This window comes from Lactuca virosa, chromosome 4, assembly GCF_052849685.1.
Source record: "Lactuca virosa cultivar CGN04683 chromosome 4, Lactuca_virosa_CGN04683_v6, whole genome shotgun sequence".
Taxonomy (NCBI): Eukaryota; Viridiplantae; Streptophyta; class Magnoliopsida; order Asterales; family Asteraceae; genus Lactuca; species Lactuca virosa.
Genome location: NC_136429.1, coordinates 372,773,376 through 372,791,238, shown reverse-complemented (window position 1 = coordinate 372,791,238; position 17,863 = coordinate 372,773,376).

Sequence of the window (17,863 nt, the reverse complement as noted above, 5' to 3'; positions counted from 1 at the left end):
TTAGACCTAGTTCATCACCCTGGGGAGCTCCGGTGTTATTCGTAAAGAAGAAAGATGGGAGCATGAGAATGTGCATAGATTACAGAAAGCTGATCAAGGCAACAATAAAGAATAAGTACCCGTTGCCAAGGATTGATGACATGTTCGATCAACTGCAAGGTTCAAGCTATTTCCCAAAGATCGATCTTAGGTCAGGTTATCATTAGCTGAAGGTGAGAGAGCAGGATATCGAGAAGACTGCATTCAGAACAAGATATGGACACTACAAGTTCTTGGTTATGTCGTTTGGACTAACCAATGCTCCAGTAGCATTCATGGATTTGATGAACAGGGTTTGTAAACCATTCCTCGATAAATCCGTGATAGTGTTCATAGATGACATTTTGATTTATTCAAAAAGCAAGCAGGAGCACGACAAGCATCTGCGAGAAGTGTTAGAAGTTCTGAAAAAGGAGAAGTTGTATGAAAAGTTCTCCAAATGTGATTTTTGGATTCAAGAAGTCCAATTTTTGGGTCATGTGGTTAACCAAGAAGGGATTATGGTTGATCCAGCTAAGATTGAAGCTATAATAAAGTGGGAACAACCAAAGAGTACCACAGAGATCCGAAGCTTTCTGGGATTAGCCGGATATTACCGAAGATTTATCTAAGGCTTTTCTTCGATAGCTGCTCCATTGGCAACTTTGACCCACAAAGGAGCTACTTATACTTGGATTGAGAAGCATAAGGAAGCATTTGAGAAGTTAAAGAAGAAATTGTGTGAAGCACCGATTCTTTCTTTACCCGAAGGAGTTGAAGAATTCACAGTTTATAGCGATGCATCTGGAGTTGGGTTAGGTTGTGTTCTGACCCAAAGGGATAAGGTGATAGCATATGCATCGAGACAATTGAAAGAACATGAAAAGAACTACCCTACTCATGATTTGGAGTTGGCAGCGGTAGTATTCGCCCTAAAGATATGGAGGCATTATATTTATGGCACACAGTGCAAACTTTTCGCTGATCATAAGAGTCTACAGTATCTCTTTAATCAGAAGGAATTGAACATGAGACAACGACGCTGGCTAGAGTTGCTTAAGGATTACGATTGTGAAATACTTTAGCACCCTGGTAAAGCAAATGTTGTAGCTGATGCTTTAAGCAGAAAAGTAAGCCTTGAAGAGAAAAGGCCGAGGGCGTTAAGAATCGAAGTTGTCTCGACTATTATAGAAAGCATCAAGAAAGCTCAGGAAGAAGCTTTAGAGAAAAATGACTGAAAGGAAGAACGTTTGGGCAAAATGTTAGTGTTCGATACAAACGGTCAAGGACTGAAGGTATTCCAAGATAGGATTTGGGTACCTAAGACGGGAGGAATAAGAAATCTTCTGATGGAAGAAGCTCACAAGACCATGTACTCGATTCATCCCGACAGCACAAAAATGTATAGGGATCTAAAGCCATACTACTGGTGGCCGACGATGAAGCTCGATGTTGCAAAGTATGTGGCCAAGTGTCTGACATGTGCAAGGGTTAAGGCACAACATCACAAACTGTATGGGAGTTTAGAACCTTTACTTGTATCCATGGGTAAATGGGAAGACATCACCATGGATTTTGTGACTAAACTGCCCAGTACGAAGAGCGGTCACGACATGATTTGGGTGGTCGTTGATCGGTTTACTAAAAGTGCACATTTTATAGCAGCCAATGAAAAATGATCTATGGATAAACTTGCAAATGCTTACGTGAAGGAGATAGTAAGACTTCACGGTGTTCCTTTAACGATTGTATCATATCGTGATAGTCGTTTCACGTCAAGGTTTTGGAGAAGTCTACAAGAGGAATTGGGTACGAAATTGTGTCTAAGTACAGCCTACCATCCGCAAACCGATGGTCAGAGTGAGTGAATGATTCTAACATTAGAGGATATGCTAAGAGCATGTACCCCGGAATTCCAAGGTAACTGGGATGAACATTTACCTTTGGTAGAATTTTCCTACAATAACAGTTTCCACTCGAGCATCAAGATGGCACCTTATCACGCTTTGTATGGACAAAAGTGTCGAACGCCGTCATGTTGGCTTGAAGCTGGAGAAAATCAGTTTATGGGACCCGAGATAGTCCATCAGAGTGCTGAAAAGCTGAAAGTGATTAGGGAAAGGATGTTAGCAGCTCAGGATCGTCAAAAGAGCTATGCTGACAAGAAAAGACAACCGATAACATTCGAAGTTGGAGATTCGGTTTTACTTAAAGTCTCGCCGTGGAAGGGACTTATAAGATTTGGTAAAAGAGGAAAGTTGAGTCCAAGGTTTATTGGACCGTTTAAAGTTCTTCAGAGGATTGGTAACCAAGCTTACAAGCTAGAACTACCAGAAGAACTAGATGGTATTCATAACACTTTCCACGTGTGTTATTTGAGGAAGTTCACGGGAGAAGTTCCCGACATAATTCCAATTTCTGAATTAAGGTTGGATGAAAGCAAGAGGTTAATTGAAGAAACGGAGACAATCATTGACCGTAATACTAAGAAGTTGCGACGCAAGATGGTCCATTTAGGGCTTGTGCGTTGGAAACATACGAATGGGCCAAATCTCACCTAGGAAACGGAGAGTGACATGATGAGTCGCTATCCGCATTTGTTTGTTGATGTATGATTCCGGGGCGGAATCATCCTAATGGGGAGAGAATTGTAACGCCCGTATTTCTAGGCAAGGCATTAAAGATGATGTAATAGTCTAGGTCAACCTTTGTAACTTGTTTTGAAATAATAAAAATGTATTATTTGAGTATTATGTGCTTTATACTTAATTATTATGATTTAATAAATTAAGGATAAAAATAAGTGTCAAAAATAAAACGTTAGATAAATCCGATATCTATGAATCAAGTTGTAGTGGTTGAAACAAGGATTCCGGAGATATAAAGAATACCGAAATCCGAGTTATAACGAAAAAGTTATGACCTGTTGAAGTTTCGCGACAGAACCGACACGACGCTGTGTGACGTAAAAAGTGAGTTTAAGATAAAGTGATTTTTAGCCTTAGAGATCTAAATGAAAGTCGTAGTATACGTTAAACCGAGAGCGTGCATAAAAAGAATGTCCAAATCTGACTTCGTATGAGGAAGTTATGAATTTTCTAAGATTTGGCATAACAGTATGCAGCCTGGAATTCGAATTATAGATCGAGCGATTTTTAGCCGACACAACCTAAACGAGAATCGAAGATCTTGTCGATAATTGTTCAACGGTAAAAGACAGACGAAAACGGATGTCAGATGAAGAAGTTATGAATTTTTAATTGACTTTTTCTGTCCCGGCCTGTTAAAATTATAAATTTAAAAATAAAATCATAATTAGCCAACGGAGTCTAAACGAAAGTTGTAGAGCACGGTCTCACCTACGCGTCGACATAAAGAACGTTGAAAACGGAGCTCGTATGTGAAATTTATGAATTTTTGAAGTTCGAGGCACACATACCGAAGATTATCCGAAGGAACTCCCCGCGTTGAGAAAGGGAACGCCCCACGTTCGCATTGCTCGGCCTCGGATGAACCACGTACCTCCTTCGCGTAGCTGACACATGCTGACCTCGGACAGGGAACCCTCGCCCCGCTCCTACGTACCGCGCACGAGGGAATGCCCTGCTCTCCGGAACGCGCTGCGTCCCTCGAAGGAACGCCCTGCGCACCAAAGGCCAGGCTTCCCCCTATAAATACCATGCGAGACAGCCCGAATTTATGTTAAAATTTTCATTTCTTCCACCTTTTACTTCCTTTTAAGCCACACTAAAACCCCCCAAACCTAGGGTACCATCCTAGCACAAAAAGAAAGCTCCGGAGAGCCCCGAAGTCTCTGAGAAAAAGAGTTTTTCGAGTCGAAACTCTACCCGTGTAAAGCCCGATTTTTGAGAAAACACCTCGGTTTCATCGAAAAAGATTATTTTAAGGGACGAAGTGCTGTCCAATCGCCGTCTTATCAAGTGAGTGTATAGTCACTTTCATCTTACACATAGATATGAAGTATTTTATATAAAATACGTGCTATGTGTATATATATTGTTTGTTTATTTGAGATGGATGTTGAATGAATGTTTTATACAGGTTTAGAATGATTTAAACTGTATATGTATTTTTATCTACAAATACGTTGGGTATAACATGGGTAGATAGTTGATGTGTGATGAAATAAAATGATGAGAGGCCTCGATGTTGTTGTTGTTCCAGTCATCTAGCAGAGTATAGATGACGACCACAGACCTTTCTAGACAGTCCAGTGGAACGCTGACAGGCTCGCAGCCTGTGGGTGTTTGTAAACGATGTGTTCACTGGTGTACTCCATCCCCCTCATGGTTGCCTTACGGACCTATATGGCTGAGGAATCCCCTTAGCAGTAAAGTCCATCCCGATGATGATCCTTAGGCTAGGTCCCTTGTGTAGGTGTATAGGGACGTAAAGTGAGGATAATGGGAATGTGTAATCAGGGTTATTGTTGGTTGATGAAATTAATAAATTTATTGTTGGTTGATGAAATTAATAAATTTATTATTTGTGGGTTGATAACCCTATATGCTCACCATGCTCCCAAGCCTGACCCACTCAGCTTTTTATATTACAGGTAGTGGAACAAGAGCATAGTTGGATGGTGACGAGGGATTTTGGATTATAGGCCAGTAGATGTAAATAACTATTGTAAGACCTATATTTTACTGTTTATGCTTTTGGTCTGTATCGATGTGGACATCCCGAGTTTTGTAATGAAATGAAAAATACATTTATTTAAGAAATGTTTTGATAAATTTTTATCATATTTTGTTTTGGGAACAAATTCTGTAACACCTTTTGAAAGATTACTCTGATTTTATTCTAAAAGCATAAACGAAATCGGTCTTTTCTGACCGTGAAAATGGGGATGTCACACTAAGACAGCTGAATAGGTTGAATGAGACGGTATCTTGTTAACCTACCATAAGTAAGCAATAATATATGTTAAATAGGTCGGTGTCCTTTTAAGCTACAATGAACACTAAAAGAGATTAGAAAGCAATAAGTACCTAAATAATAGGGTGCTATTTTTGAATCAAAGGTACTTCAACATTGAAAGTTAAAAGATACTTTTAAAACCTAACAAAGTTATGTGTAAAAAGTATTTTCAAAATATAACAATTCAAATCATGTTAACTCACCAACATTATGTTGATGTTTTCAATATCGCATGTCTTCCTAGGGAATCGAATGATGGAAGCCTGCATCACAACACATCAAGACGCAAGGAAAATAGACTAGCAATACATTTCACTTTGTAAGCCTAATGTTAAAGGCATTCGAACTAATGTAACCCCAACTTTTGGTAATGAAATATTTGCTCTTTATATTATATTATTGTACTATTCAATGTATGTTCAATAACTATGATCCAACATTCTAACATCGCATAACCCGGCGTTTCCACTGTCGGCAGGGGGTGTGACATGTAAGGTCATAACTAGGATCATATAGCGCTAGAATGCTTACTCCAACTTACTCTTTATTACTCTTTGGTTGTGAGTCAGTAAAATTATTTATCTGATCGTATGCCCAACCTTGGATTGTACAAAACTCACAACATAACCACATAAAAGGTTAATATAACAAGATTATCCCCAACTATTCGGTAACTGTCTATTGGTATAAACTACAAGTTGAATTTCGGGGACGAAATTCCTTTAACGGTGGGAAAATTTAACAATTGCAAAAAAATGTCGCCGATCGCTAATCCCTAAACATGACAAACATCAAATATGATAGACAAAATTTCAAAAATTTATCAATCTATGATGAAAATAGAAGATATCGTTTCCCAAATTATAAGAAAAAAATTAGTCAAAACGTCTGAAAAATATAAAAAATATGTGCGCAAAAAACTGTGTTACTTCGTATAAATAATAAAATATTCCAAAAGTAAACGTCGCCCCGATCTCGGAAATATAAATTTCGTAAGAATCTGACTTCGTAGGGAGAAGTTATGATTTTTTTAAGGATCAACCGCACACAAGGAATGTGTCGTAAAAAGTTAAAGGAAAATCGGCTAAGTTTTAGCAAGAACCATGTAAAGGAGAATCAAAGTACTCTTCGTTATAAAAGCAATGAGACAAAGAATGTAAAAAACATAGTTCGTACAAGAAAGATATTATTTTCGCAAAATCATTTAGGGTATAAAAATATGGGGTAAAAATAAAGTCAAAATTAGCCAATGCAACCTAAGGAAAGTTGTTGTATTCGTCGATAGCTACCTTGGATATAAAGAATGTCAAAAACGAAGCTTGTATGAGGAAGTTACGAGTTTTTAAAAAATCAGCGTTTTCAGCTTGCACACGCTTGTCAAGCGCGACGCGCACGACCTTCTAGAAGGAGGGACGCGGATCACCTGACGTTCGACACGTTGCAGAGCAAGACTCGAGCTACTTCGCAAGGGCACCACACATCCTAAGCTTGTGTGGTGCGCCTAGTCCTTTTTTTGCCCATAAATGCAACATATGAGCCCTTCATTCTCACACATCAAGGAATCAGCTCCCCTGACTGATATGCCTTATTTCTTGTCACACCCCCAAACTGGAGCGACGAAAACGTCCGGGGGTGGACGACTTCATGTTTAAGTATCACAACACATGCATTATAGTAATCAAAGTACAACAACCATTGCATTTAAAGAAATAACAGTTTTAAATAGTGTGTTCAATCAAAGTATATTGACACCAAAATATAGCAAATGATAAAAGACGCAACTCTAAACTGCTCCGTCTTCTCAAAAGCTCGGGAATGTACCTGTTTACTGGTTCCCTGAGAATACAAGTATTTTGAAAAAAAGAGTATCAACATTTAAGTTGAGTGAGTGCATAAGTATTTATGTTTAAAAGCTTGTTTTCTGTTCCTTGAAATAGAGAGTATGTTTACTGTTCCAGAAAATCCAATATTTTCTATTACAACTGAAAAGTAGTTTTAATACCATAAAACCGTCATGTATAAGTGTTATTGTACTATAAAATAGTACAACATAGTTTTAGTTCACAATAAAACTATAAGAAAACTGTTTTCTGTATCTGTTTATGTTTTCCAAGTTATGTAATTGTACTTTGTGAAAACCCTGTAAATGTGAGTGTGCCTGGCTCCACCAGCTGTAATTGTAATGTAATATTGTAAATCGTATTATTGTAAAACCAGTACTTTGTATTCGTACTCTTTGGTTTAATTATTTATACACTAATCGTATTTGTTCATATATTTTTGTGAGTTATTATAACCATGCTATGACTAGGTGGCCTGATATGACGCTTTGTAGGCACCAGAACTGTTAACGACATTTGTCACTCATAGGCATACCAACCTAACTGTAGCGAACAGTCTGAGTGCGGATTGTCAATCCTGTATAGATCTATACACAGTTGTCTCGCTCTCTGTCGACAGATTATGGTTATAATATCAGGACTTTAATAGTATTGACTAAATGTATAAGCATCTGAACCTTGTCTCACAAAAACCATATTGACGATTACGTATATGGTAATGATGAAAAGTCATTTTAAAATAAATGGACTGATAGTATGATCTTTCTCTAGTATACTTGAATGTAAAGTATTTGTATGAGAGTATACCATTAAACTTTGTATAAAAGATTAAAAAAAATAGTTTGAGAGTTCTATAAATTATACCTATTATAATTTATATGTGTTCTGCTTGATATGTAATATTCATGAAAGTACCCCCTTTTGCTCGGTATGTTACAAAGGGTAATGAAATTTATTGAAATAACTTTTATATTCTTATATATATAATTAAAATTGAATCGACATTTGGAAAAATAATTTTACCCTAAGCCCACATCCAAACAAGGAAAAGGAAATAAAGTGAAGTATTACTCCTAAGCCCTATGATTCTGGAAAAATATAAGTTTAAAAGAGTTTTTAAAATATTTAAAGTCGTTTTAGAAATATTTAAAATTATTTATTTGTAAACACAATATTCTTGTATTAGACCTGTATTCCCCCCTTAAAACAGTGAAAAATAGTAAAAACGCAGGGGTATGAACTCATTTGATGAGTGGTGATTCGGACAGCGTTTCATTTCTAGGAAGGATTTTTCTTGATGAAACTGAGAGTTTTTGATGAAAAATCGGGCTTCACGCGGGCAGAGTTTCGACTGGAAAAGCTTATTTTCTCGAGGACTCCGGTGCTCCTGGCTTTCTTCGGGTGTTAGGGGGGTATTCTAGGCTTCGGGGGGTTAAAAGTAGCTTGAAAGAGTGTTTAAGGGGAGAGAGAGGTTGAAAATGTTAAACAAAACCGGGAGGTTTCGCATCCTATTTATAGGAGGCTGAGGCCTCGCATTACGCCGGGCGTACGTCTTGGTACGCTTAGCGTACTGTGGTATACTCGAGTACGCTGGGCGTAGTAGCTACGTGTCTTCTGATCGGGTTCCGGGCTTCGTATGTGTCAAGGCTATTGATACGTGTTGAAGCTAGCTTCGTACGCTGGGCGTACTTCGTGCGAGATATGTGTCCTATACTCGGGTTCCGAGCTTCGGATGTGTCAAGGCTACTTACATGCATCGAAGCTAGTCGAGTACGCTGGGCGTACTCCTTTGCGAAATGAATTTTTCAAACTTCAAAAATTCATAACTTTCGCATACGAGTTCCGTTTTTGACATTCTTTATATCCCCGCGTAGGTGAGACCGTGCTCTACAACTTTCGTTTAGACTCCGTCGGCTAGGTTTGACTTTATTTTTAAAGTTATATTTTTAACAGGCCGGGACAAGATACGTCCGTTAAAAATTCATAACATTTTTATCCGACGTCCGTTTTCGTCTGTCTTTTTACCGTTGGATTTGTTTTGACAAGATCTCCGATTATCGTTTAGGTTGTTTTGGCCAAAAGTTGTTCGATATAAATTTCGAGTTTCGTGCTGCATACTACTATGCCAAATCTTACAAAATTCATAACTTCATCACTCGAAGTCAGATTTGGATGTTCTTTTTATGCACCCTCTCGGTTTGACTTATTCTACGACTTTTATTTAGATCATTAAAGATAAAAAGTATTTTATTGTAATTTCACTTTTTACGTCTTACAACGTTTTGCCGGTTTTGTCGCAGATCTTCGATAGGTCATAACTTCTTCGTTATAACTCGGATTTCGGTGTTCTTTATATTTTCGGAATCCTTGTTACAATCTCTACCACTTTATTCATCCCAATTAAGTTTATTTAACATTTCATTTTTGAGGGTCGATTATGTAAATGCACATAGTATTCAAAAATTTATATTTATTACTTTAAAAAGAACTAGTTACAAGTTAATCTAAATTATTACATTGATTTGAAATAACGGGTTGTTACATTTCTCAATGTCTTTTAGAAATTATCCTCTTTTTACTTTTATTTGTATTACTATTACCCTCGGGAAAATTAATCATGTGCCCACGACGCCACCAACCGTAGTCTCATGGTCTAGTAAAACACGCTTCAAGGGTGAGTTCACGACCCTACTTTTTACTGTTTTAACAGTTTCCGGGGGGGGGGGGGTGGGGTGGATAACGACGTAAATTTTCAAAACAAAATTTTCATTTTAAATCATATAATCTTCATAACACATTTCATAAAATCTCATTTGTTTAATTTACAAAACACACTCCATGTTTAATTAATTAATAATCTAGGATCCTCGAAACATAATTCCTCCTCTGGTGTGTACAATCAAGCAGGTGCCGTCCTGCGATCCTGAGAAAACCTGAAACACATAACACATAACACGGTAAGCACGAAGCTTAGTGAGTTCCCCAAAATACCACATACAACAAATTCGCCACTCGAGGCTATACTCTGTAAGACCCTCCGGTCAATTTGCCTCAGCGGGACCCTCCAGTCCCATAGCTCGTTGGACCCTCTGGTCCGGTCTAGCTCGTTGGACCCTTCGGTTCGGTCTGGTTGAGGACCCTCTGGCCTCATAAATCGTTGGACCCTTTGGTCCGGTCTGTAAAGCTCCGCATGACATAAATCACAAAGAAATAATGCACAACGTAAAACAAAAGGCAGGATAACATAATACTCAATGTAAGCACATAAGACCTTCCGGTCACACATAACTACCACTCAAGGTAAATTATAGTGAGAAGACTCACCTCGGCTAGCAGGCAAGCAATTATCCTCGTACTTGAATCTCGACCTAGCCACCGCCTAACACATAGGGCAACATCTCTAATTAATACTTGATTCATACACTTATACGACAAGGAATTATTCTCTCTCTTTGTCTAACTCTTGAAGTGGATAAAAGACCATTTTACCCCTCCATGGTCTCCACTACTCATGGTTGACCCAACCCTAAAGTCAACCGAAGTCAAACTCGAGTCAACAGTCCATGTTTGACCCGACTCATCGAGCGCACTCATGCAACTCGTCGAGTCCACTCACATCCTCGGAAGTCTCGTGAAAGTCCAACTTAACTCGTCGAGTTGGCCCCAACTCGCCGAGCTATCGCACGATTCATCTCTTCGGGACAAACCCTAACCAACTCGTCGAGTCGGCTCATCGACTCGGCGAGTTTATTCAGACACACTGCTCAAACAAACAATCTAGAATAGATCCAACACTCCAACCACTAGATCTGTCCTCCCAAGGCTCAATAGTCACGTAAAGCTTCGATCTTTACGTTCATGTATGATGGTATTGCTCAAAAATGCCATTACATGCTTTTCATGAAGGATTTAGCTCATCAACCCTCATTTGAATGACTAAAGCTGGGACACCTAGACTCTAAGGACCTCAGAAGGTCCAGATCTGAGGTTCCCAACCTCAAACCATGTCTCATCCAACTCATAGGTTCAAAAGGATGGAAGCAAAGACCTAAAACTCCCAAAAAGGAGATCTAGCACAAGGAATTAACAAGGTGAGAATTTTGTACCTCTACATAGCAGCTGAAGCACTCAATACCACAGATCCACAGCCTTGCTTTGTTCCAAATCATGAAGCTCTTCCTCATTCTTCATAGAAATGCACCAAGATTGCCCAAAATGATCACACACTCACTTCACAAAGGATAGAACGGTTTAGGGTTTATCTAAGGCTCTCAAGGGGGAATGGAGGCGGAAATGAGGTCCTGGAGCCCGTTAAATAGGTCACAAACCCGGAGACTTAGGGTTTCTCTGCTCAGCACCAACTCGACGAGTCTGCCTCCCGACTCGTCGAGTCCATTCATTTAATCCCATACGGTTACTCGACCCTACTCGGCGAGTTGGGCTCCCAACTCGTCGAGTCACTCCATAGACCTCAAAAATCCAACCATACAATAACATACCTGAAATCCCGGATGTTACAATTCTCCCCCACTTGAATTAGATTTCGCCCTCGAAATCGCTCCTAAACCACACATAGCTCGAACCTATAACTTGAAAGCACCACTGAAAAGGACCTCATACCCTACCGATATCTTTTCCTATGAACACCTGAATCCAAATAGGAACTCCCAAATCCAGAACAAAACCGACCCCTCGGTTGCTAAGATACCGCTTTCTGATCTTCCAAAAATCTGGACACTCTAGTGGCCTAGCCCGCCGCCAGTCCGCCCACTCAAGCTATCACCATGCTGTTCGCTCCTCGAACATCAAACCCTGATAACTCACCGCTCCTCTGGTTCTCACAAGAAAAAATCCAACAATCGGCTACTGATCACTCATACCAAACGTACAAAACGATCCTAATCACGCCCCAAGGAACAAAAGGGTTCACATCCCACCATGGGCTCATCCACTGAACTACCATCAGAACCCATCCGAACAAAAAAACTTTCGACACCATGATCTTAGACACAAGAAAGAATAATCATGCTCGCTCGGAAGTCCTCAAACATCTAAAAAAAATCGTAATCCTTCAATTTCTCCTAGATATCTCTTTTATCATTTAGCACCTGGTCTAGTCTCGACCCCACAGTTGGACCTCCAAAGGTTACCCACTACATGCCTCAAAACGTCTCGCCGCCTTCCTTCTCACAACAACTACCTCGGCCCATTGTGACACACAAGTCACGAAGTTCTCTTTACCCCACGAATACTACAATCCCAACTGAAGTCGACTCAACCCCGACCTTTGTCGTCTACTGCTCATAGTTCCATGCATCTCGTGGTACCTCCCGTACCCGAGTAATGACCTACATAGGTCTAAGATGTCAGATGACCAACAATACCCCTCAACATGGAACCCATCTCAGAATCCAGAATCTCATCTCGCCTACCCAACGCACCACTAGAGCCAAAGTCAAACTCAAGAGTTTGGTCCGAACCAGCGTTGGAACCACTCGTCCCAATGAAGCACTCAACTCATGACTCATGACCCGCGACCCGCGCGTATACCACTCCTCCAATCCCTTTTGGTTGCGACAACCACAACTCAATTCAGAATATAACGATTCCCGACAATTATGGAGACCCCAGTCTCGCCTCTGGTTCGACCACCAGGCTCCCAAAAACTCAAATATAAGGGCTACCCAAGCCTAAAACTCTTCTGCGTCATGCTCTGATAAGAGGGTACTTCATCACAACAACCTCTTGCTGACTAGTGAGTACTACGGCTCCCCGCAGCATCACAACAACCTCCCGCTGACTAGTGAGTACTACGGCTCCCCGCAGCATCACAACAACCTCCCGCTGACTAGTGAGTACTACGACTCCCCGCAGCATCACAACCACCTCTCACTAACTAGTGAATACTACGACTCCCTACATCATCACAACAACCTCTCACTGACTAGTGAATACTACGGCTCACCGCAACATCACATCAAACTCTCACTGACTAATGAATACTACGGCTCCCCGTAACATCACAACACCCTACTGCGTCCACTAACTCATGCTCCGTGGACCAACATTGATAGGTGCTCACACTTATCCAAATTCTGCATCACAATTTCTAACGGCAACTGTCACGACCAAACCCCTTTTCTCGCTGCAATCCATATTCTTAAATAACCCCATTAGCCGAAGGGCTCCCACTAGAACCATAGATACTTGATGTTGGATAAGGTGTCTAAGTCCATAACTTATTTGGTATATACTTGACCCGACCCGACATGGTCCATTTGGGTTGCACTTCACCTGAACTATTTATATGGATAATTTTATGAGAATAGTATATTTATGATTTATTAATATATTATAAGTTATAATATATTAATATGAAATTGTATTATTTAATTAGTATTGGTCTTAAATTAATTATGAATTAATTTAGTGATCAAATGGTGACTAATTAAACATGGGCTATTATATTTATATAGTGTGGGCTAACACTCATTATGGTAATGGGCTAAGCTTATATGGGAGTCCATGGATGATCCATGGAGCTTTTAACCCATGGATCCTTGGAAAGGAAAAGACATGGGTTATTAGGGTTTACCCTAATCATGTGCACTATATAAACAAGCTTGTGATGCATGAAATGACACCCTAGTGTGTGTGAAGAAAGGTGGCCGATTTCTAGAGCATAGATATACTCTCTTATAAGTTTTCCAAGTTTGTGGTGATTTGTGATTTCCATTTGAGGCATTCACATTATTGGTGCTTGGCTCTCAAACTCCAAGGAATCAATTCACAATCAAAGGTATGTAATTCATCTAGTACTTTTATGTTTAAAAGTTCCCCATGTCATGCTAGATAGTTTATAAACCTTGGAAAACACATTTTGCATGTATTTTAGACAAACATAGATCCAAGGTTGATTAGGGTTGCATGAACACTTAGGAGTGTTAGAATGCTCAAAACCCAACAATGGTATCAGAGCCTACGCTTGTTTGTTGATACTTGATGCAAGATTGTGTTAAAAAAATCATAACTGGTTGCTGTTTGATTAGTGGACTCGCCGAGTCCATGGGGGGACTCGACGAGTCCAAGTGAAAATTCATCCTACTCGTCGAGTAGGTTCGTGCACTCGACGAGTAGAATGAACTGACAGCAGATTTTCGACTTTTGCTGCTGGAAATGGACCAGAAACATTACCCTAAACTGTTTTGGTGTTTTAAAACTTGTTTTAGATAGTGTAATGTTTGTGCTAATCCATTTACAATGGCTTATATCAAAATTCCATGATTTTATGTGTTCATATAATTCTTGAAATCTTGATGATCATGTTCATGTTCTTATGAGTTTAGAAAAATGATAGGAATTATTTGCTGAATTGTTTATCATTAATTCTTGATCATTTATGTGTTTTAATGGAGTCCATAATTTGTCCTCAAGTTATGGATATCCAAAGGTCACTTTCTTTTAAACACACATTTAAACACATAAGTTACATAAAAATGAAGAGTCTTCATTTTTATGAACCATTAACTCATAAGTTATGAAATGAAAAAGTTTTGAAAAGTTTCAAAACTTTCCCTCAAGTTTTGGAATTTGTAAAGTTACACACACTTTAATATACTTTAATTCCAACCCTTAGAGTTTTAAAAGTTAAAATTCAACCCTTATACTATTTATAACATTAATGGTTAATTATTATATATATGTATAAGATCAAGTCGTTTTACCGTTAGTAGGCCTCATTCACGAAGCCGGTCTATAAGGGGGGTATAAGGTTGTTGCCTATAAAATGGCAGCTTAATGGGTGTCCACTCTCACCCACCGCTTCCTTGATCGGTGGAGGGTCGTTAGCCGAACGGGTAGGACAATGACTTTAATTCTTATTAAAAGTATAATGATTATAAAGTAACTAAATATTTTTATAATTCCCAATCTTAGTTACTTTAGGAAAATGTGAATTTGGTGCTAACCCATGAAATTCACACTTTGTACCTTACCAAGTCGTTGGTGGAGCGTGTGTGGTTAACCGACACACTAACTTGGACTAGTAAGGATCACGAAGGGTGACTTAATGTTTATCATAGATCGGTGGAGCGTGTCTGGTTAACCGGCACATCGATTAGGTGATAATATTAAGGGTACCAAGTGAGTTTGCATGGTTATTCACACCTTGTTTTGTGATCCTCGGCATCCCAGTCACAAAACTTGAAGGGCACAATCGAGATTGAAACATGCCATTGAAAAGTTCAATGAATCTCAAAAGAATCTAGGAATTTCAAATCCAATTAAAACCTAATAATTCATTTCGTTTTTCATGGTGGAAATTGGTGAATCGTCATTCACCTACCTTCAAATATGTTATAACTTAGATTACGGCATCCCTCTTCTAAGTTGTAATATATTGTGTTGGGTCCTAGCCTTAATATTTCATATTGGGTGTTGTATTAAGGACTTGAATCAACTAACTTGATTTTCTCCCATTATAGATGTCTGGTTCAGACAAGTATGATCTTCCCAAATCTCTTGGAACAAGCTTTCCTCTTGAAGATGATGTCCCACAACATCATGCTTCTCTTCCTCCACCTCCTCCATTTATTCTCCCTGACCCACAAGCCCGAAGACTTGAAAGGTTCAAGGTCACTCAAGCTTTACTAGAAATGAAACATAAAGATGGAAGACCTGTGTGCACTCATGTCTTAGGAATGAAGTCACACATTGACAGGTTGAGAATGTTGGGTGCTGTTATTCCAAGGAAGTTCGCTATTGACTGGGTTCTTCAGTCACTTCCTGAGTCGTATAGTGAGTTTATTAAGGACTACTATATAACAGATCCCGACATAACTCTAATAGATCTTTCTTATTTGCTTGTTGCTGCTGAATCAGCAATGATTTGGCGCAATGGTCAAGCAAATATTGATGGAAGGTCTATTTCTCAAACTTCCATGGACATTGACAATGGTAACATTGGAAGTCTGGAAAAACCTTCTCTTCCCAATGGTAGGGGATCGACCTTGGTCAGCCCGGTGGACCAAAAAGTAAAGAAAAGGGATAAGTCTGTATGTCTTTACTGTCGAGAGAAGGGACATTGGAAGCGAAGCTGCCCTAACTACCTGAAGGATCTAAGAGAAGGAAGAATCAAAAGGTTTGGCTCTTTTAAAGGTAAGTCCACTATCTAACTTTGTTAAGTTCCTAATTGTTGATTCTTAATACATGATGTGACTATGTTGCATTTTGATGTTTGACAGGATCAAACAAAGGGAAGGAAACTTAAAGGAAGAGTATGCTGAATCTGATCGCGAAGATGGATTTTAATCGCATGGTTCGAAGATCGGATTTTTGAGCTGCTGCTTAGAAGTTATGATAGATTGCTAGGGAATAGCATAGTATTTCCTTGTAATTGCATTGTAAGGAAAAGTTTTTCCGCATTTTATAAAGAAATAAAAGTTTTGTTTTATTTTATATAATATTCCCTTACAATGACATTTATAAAAAAATGGACGTTTGTATGTTTCTAACAATATTGGAAATTTGATTATCTTATTTGTGGTAGTGTCTGAATTTACCAAATGAGGAAAGATTCTCATCACCCAAGTTTCAATTGGACAGAAACTTGGAATCATGCAGGCTGCATTGTATGATGAATGAGAATTTTCATCTTTGGAAGTTAAGACAAATTCCTTAATCACATGGGTATGTGAGTCAAGTGAAGGACTAAGTGATCGGGTACACTGGGTGTGTGCTGGTCAAGGTACACCACAAAGGTCGATTCGTCATGATTTACTAAAGATTAGTAAATATGGTTCAAGTATAATTCTGTAACATTGGAAAAGTTTCAATGTATGGCAGAACGAGTGGGAAAGAATCAAATTAGGCAGAAAGATAAAAGTTTCTCAAATCTGAAAAGATGGGAGAGTACTTTAGTATCATGTTTTATGATCATCTTAATGATTTTGAAACCATATCACAAATTCATACTCTAAGGACATCTTAGTGCATTCTTATGGCTAAGAAGAGGAGTCATGAATTGTTGGAATGGTTCAAAATCAAGAAGATGAATCATACTTCGTTTCAAAAACTACTCTTAGAGACATATTCCAAGATTGTAACCTTGAGTGACATAAAGGAAGGTTTAAAACACTTATCAAATGTAGAGTAAAATGTTTTCTACTCTTGTACATCTGAAATTGGTAAGTTGTGATGTCTTGGATAAGACAAAGACCAACTAAGACCAATTGTGTGAAGTGTTTATCTTGATAAAAATCCGCACTAACTCTTGAATATTTGTTTGGTTGTCAAGGAATGGTTCTTGAAAAAGAGAAACTTATATGTCAAGAGGACAGTGGGAGTCTTAAAGGTCTTGAAAGTTTCAAGAACTAATCAAGAATAAAACCTATAGTTTATCACTAGCACACGACTTAAGGCTTGTAACCTATCGTGTTGACATAATTCTTGTTTCTGTGCTTACTTCAAATAAGTTGAATATGCATGTGAATTCTGTGAGTTCAAGACTGTGTGCATAACAACATGGAAGCAATGGTGGGCCCTTGTGCTACCAAGTGGCAAGAAATTAAGATTGAACAAGTTCGATCCATATGAGTTTGAATTTGTCACTAACCTTGTCTTGTGATTATGTTTTTGACAAATTCATGTGGATACAAACATATACACCATAAAATCTAAGTGTCATAAGGTTTCTCTCCGATTCATGAAAATGATGGCGAGGAAACACTTTCACTAAGTAGATTTTAAGTAGATAGCAATTGTGATATTTGCATTCTCAAAGTCGTTAGTGGAGCGTGTGTGGTTAACCAGCACACTAACTTGGACTTGTGAGAAATGGCAAAAGGTTTAAACAATTGAGACTATGATTACAGCATCCCTTTTCATAGTTCTAAAATTGTTTAGACATACATGTGAGCTATCTAAGGAGAGGTGTATGAGTGTGAGAAGCCTAGATAAAGTTTATCAAAGCATCTTGTATCAGAAATTTGAACTTTTGTAAGAAAGTCAATAAAGTATTGATTTCTAGAAGCCCAACTGATTTCTGAGTACATGTCAAAGCTATT